The sequence below is a fragment of the Cicer arietinum genome, chromosome 7 (assembly GCF_000331145.2).
Source record: "Cicer arietinum cultivar CDC Frontier isolate Library 1 chromosome 7, Cicar.CDCFrontier_v2.0, whole genome shotgun sequence".
Classification (NCBI taxonomy): domain Eukaryota; kingdom Viridiplantae; phylum Streptophyta; class Magnoliopsida; order Fabales; family Fabaceae; genus Cicer; species Cicer arietinum.
This window is the reverse complement of record NC_021166.2, coordinates 60,034,381-60,039,286: the sequence shown is the minus strand read 5'-3', so window position 1 is coordinate 60,039,286 and position 4,906 is coordinate 60,034,381. Positions and strand designations below refer to the sequence as shown.

General features: G+C 27.3%; 1 long non-coding RNA gene across 1 annotated transcript; it reads left to right on the top strand.

Moving 5' to 3' along the window:
• Positions 1-1,328: 1,328 nt before the first annotated feature.
• On the top strand, positions 1,329-2,565 carry LOC105852573 (uncharacterized). The gene is made up of 3 exons (XR_001144468.3): positions 1,329-1,520; positions 1,607-1,709; positions 2,289-2,565. It is a non-coding gene; the product is annotated as an uncharacterized lncRNA (long non-coding RNA).
• The last annotated feature ends 2,341 nt before the right edge of the window (positions 2,566-4,906 follow it).

The window sequence follows — 4,906 nt, the reverse complement described above, 5'->3', positions numbered from 1 at the left end:
ATAAAGAAAATTAGTCACAAAATCTATCTACATATATTCTAAAATAGTTTTAACACCAAATTAATTATCTAAAATCCTATTTCATTAAAAAAATATTTATTATAAAATTTGGAGTGTTACAGTAAATGTTTGAGATATGAAGTTTTGTACTCAGAGTCTACATATAGATATTAACACTTTAATGCCAAAAATAATTTATAACTCTAATGCTTAATCTTGATTTTCAATACCCTAAGGGATTAGAGATTTAGTTAAGGTTACAGACTCTTTCTTTAAATAATTAGTGTTGAATAAAACCGAAAATTCAATAATAATACAACAAATGAATTCATTAACCAAGGTACTATCACTTGTTAGTGGTTTGAATCAAATAAGACTCATTCATAATGATTTTACTATTAACCAATCTTGTATTTAGAATTTGATGCTTTAGTGTTTTATTACTTACAATAATTTAATAATTTAATGCACTTGTTGAAATCGTCATCACCCTTTATCGGTCCTTCTAGACTATATAATGCCTCATACCGAATAGAAAAATATTCTAGACTATCATACGAGTTTATGGTGATCATATTCCTTATATGATGCCAATTAAACATCTTAGTCTTATGTGTGCTTTTAAAAATAAATTTGTGCATTGACTTTTATCCTACGATGTTTTACAGTTTATGCATAAATATTTTGTCCTTTTATAATTAGTACATCATTTCTACTCTGATTTAGCCATTGTTGAATACTATATGCTCTTTGGTAATCCATCCCGTACACATCATGAATAGATAAAAGAAAATGAAAGGTTGGTAAAAGTTAGCGACTTTTGATTACCACAAAGTTATAGAAACAAAGATGATCAAATTTTCATTAAGTGAGTTATAGAAACACAGATGATGCATGATTTTCATAAGAGACATTTAATAATTATTTTAATTTTAGGAAGGAATTTAAAAAAAAAACTATATTGAATCAATTGCGTTTGAGCTATCTTTCTCTTAATAGCCATCGAGAAAAATTTGACTATATCAAATTCAAATAATCTATGTTAAGATCAAGTTTAACTCGATTGTTGATCGTATTTGGCTTAATAGACATTTAATATTTTAATATAAAAAGTTCATTTTTAGTTCAATATATATTAAATAGCTATTTAATTTAAGCATAATGTTGGTTTTGAACCTCATTCTAATATATGAAAGGATAGATAAGAAATAAAAAAAAATTAATAAAAAGGTTTGTAAAAAATAATAGTTTCTAATTACAAGCAATATTCTTATTTGAAGATATATTTCAAGGTCAAGTGATCAACTACATGAGTTAAAGGGACAAACATAATACTTTATTATACTAAAAACTATTCAATTGAAAAAAGCATAGCATGAGGTTTTTTACAATATAAAGTGATCAAACAATTTTGTATATGTTTCATGCAAAGATAGAAGAAAAAATGGCTAAAACTCTGAAGGTCTTTTATACTTTGATCCTTTTTGTGTTCCTATTTCTTGCTGTAGTCGATGTTGGTGGTAAGTTCATTATCATATTTTCATGTTATACAAAATATTTAACCTTTTTTCAATAACATTTTTCATTGTTATTTTACATATTACAGCTCGTTCATGTCGGTCATACATCGATTGTCTAAAGTACATATGTCCCTATAGTGGTTATGGATATTGCTTAATGGGTATTTGTAGATGCTCAACAGATTACCAGTTAAGTTAAAAAAAGCATTTCTCTATTATGTTTAAGTCTTTAATTTTTTTTTTCCGTTGTAACTTTGTTTCTCTTATATTTAATATCTCTATTATGTTTAAGCTTTTAACTTTCAATTTTTTAATAACTATACAAGCGTGTTAAATTTTATTATGAAACTGTTATACGAAACTTATAATTCATTTTAGACTTTACGAGAGGTGGGTGATTTATTGAGTTTACACTTTACACTATTATCTAGAGGATGTCTTGGTACAACTAGTCTTAGTGAGAGTGCACATTAGGAATAAATACAATCTAGAGGGGTGTTGAACTCTACATATGACCTAGAGCATAACCTCTCAATCCATGTTTTCCTATGTTATTTTTGGCCCCACATGAATTTCAAGTAGTGCACATTTTAGCATTGAAAGTTCATCCATTTATATCGTGTGATATTATATTGTCTTGATTGTTGTGATCCTGCTATATATGATTCATGAAGGCGGAGTAATCTATTTATGACTTATTCATTTTACACAATGAAAGATTAAACCCATATCTCCGTTATGTCTCCTCTTATAATATATTTTATGCAGATTATAGCCAACACAATCATGACAAGTAATCAATGGAGCTTTTCTTGTGAAAGTGGAGTATTAGAGGTTTGTGCCTCACTTTATTTTATTTTATGAGTTTTTTATTACTATAATTGATTTTGTTGTATAGGGTGGAGTAACTCTTGATTGAGTTATTCCTTTTAATAATTGTTTGTATTTCTTGAGATTTAATATTTTCACTTATTTTATTTTTTAGTTTTCAAAGTTATGAGTTATAAAATTATTGTTATTATTTGTTATATAATTATTGTTATTATTCGTTTGTTCCTAAGAAATATAAGACTTCATTGTCTTTTTTACAAATATTAAAAAAAGTAGGTATTGAATGTAAGTCGTTAATTGTGTGTGTTGTTATTTATAAAAATACACTTTATATATAAATTTATTCAATTTGATTTTTCGTTTTTCAACGTAAGTTAGTAGTATTAATAAGGATGTGTTTGAAAAATAAATAAATGAAATTAGTAATAGAAAACGGTGCTTATATTTAGGGACAATTTTTTAACATTAGATATGTGTTAATAAATATTCACAGTGAAAAATTAAATTGGGGGATTAAAAAATAAAAAGGGATATAATTGATGGTCAACATTGTTTAAAAAAATGGGGTCAAAATCACACAATTTAAAAATTTAGGAGATAAAATGCATTTATGATACATACATATTATAGGAAAATAGTCCTCCTATATTTCATTTTTATGGATTACAAGTAACTATAGAATGGTAGGCGCAGTTTAGAGAGTAAAAAGGTTGCAGGCGATATTTGAAATGTTAATGTGTATTGACAACTCTTTTGGCAATTGTACCACATCGCTTAAACAATAAAGTGATATGTAAAAATTATCTCCACATGGATTGTTAATAATTTTGTAATGCAATAAAGTCGCAATACTTAACTAACAAAAAGTTTATAAGTTGGTTGATAATTTTGGACAAACATAAAATTAAACCGGGGTAATTCAATACGAGAAAACAATTAAGGATTTTGAATCACATTTTTATCACCATATAATTATTGATTTATTATTTTAATAATTTAACCTATTTGATTACGTTAAATTAACCAATTAGACAAGGCCAGACTTGTTACTCAAAGCATATAAGAAAGTTAATTTATTAGACACATGTTAATACTTTATATTCTTATAACAATATTGAAATATAAACATATATTTTGGTTCCAATTATTATAGTTTATTTTCCAATAACGAAATAATACCTATGTTCAATTCTATGATGGCCAATCACAATAAATCATTACCACAATTATATGAATAATCACATACGTTGTAATAGTTACGTCGACTCAAGAAGATTAATTTAAATTAACTACTCATATTGTTTGATAAACGATACATAGAGAGAAAGAAATTACACATAAAGGTTGCACTAGATCTCCTCTAAATTGTAGTTGTCTCCTACTTTGCATCCAAAATTCTGAAACCGAACAAAATTTCGATTTTTGAATTAAATAATAGTCAGGAAATGCGCATCAGCACATTGCGTTCGATCTGGGTGCAATACGCTAGAACAACATTTATTGTGGCGTAACAAGCTGCGCATTGCGCTGCAATGCTCCTCTGCTACGCTTAAAGACATTAAGTTATGCCAAGATGTACACTACATCATAGTGAAAGGTGCAATGCACCTATGGTCCTTCCAACTGCGCTCCCGCTTCAATCAAAAGGCAATTTTGCACATCTGAGATAACCTAGATCTAGCATTAACTCTCTATAACTTCTCGAGTGCCTGTTCCTTAATATAACTGACCTGTAACTCCAATAATTTTTCAGGTTAGAAAGAGTTAGTGTCTAAACATTCAAAGATAATTCAAGATGATTCAAATTATGTTTCTTTGTTAAATAATTATGAAACTAACTAGAATGATAAAAACTTAAAACAAATGTCGTTAACAATGTGCTAAAAAACAAGAGTTAACTTAGACTCGTCATATACAAATATGCAAAATCTATCTTCTCTACATTTGGTGTGCAATTTTGAACTCTAAGCTCATTAAAAAAAAAAAGTAACTAGATTGTGACAATTAATGTATATAAGACACATAATATGCCGATTTTGCACCAAATTTTTATACCATGAGCTGACTTTCCAAATAGGTTGTATTTATGAACCTATATGTATTGGATATATGGGTCATCTCCTTTATACTTTGCTCATCATCCACTTTTATATTTGTGACACCTTAAACCTCAAAATAACATTTATAATAATTTATACTCAAAAAATTTTAACAAAAAATTTCTTCATGAAAATAATTTTACTATCAAAGCTTCTCGTGAAAATAATTTTACTATCTTCCCATTTCAATCAACTTTCAGTGCTCCTCCACTTCTAACTTTGTATATTCATATTAGTTGATAGCAAAATACATCAAATATTATGTTATCTCAAAAATCATTCTTTCCATTCATTCTTAAACTTTGGTGGAGAGCACATTTTAGATACAAAGTTTTGTCGTTTATACAACATTAAATCTTGGAGGGTTCTATTTGAGAAACAAATGCCATATTCAAGCAAGTATCTTGGAGTTTGAGCCTTGTCGTAACTCCTTAGTTGATATTACCTATAATGTTG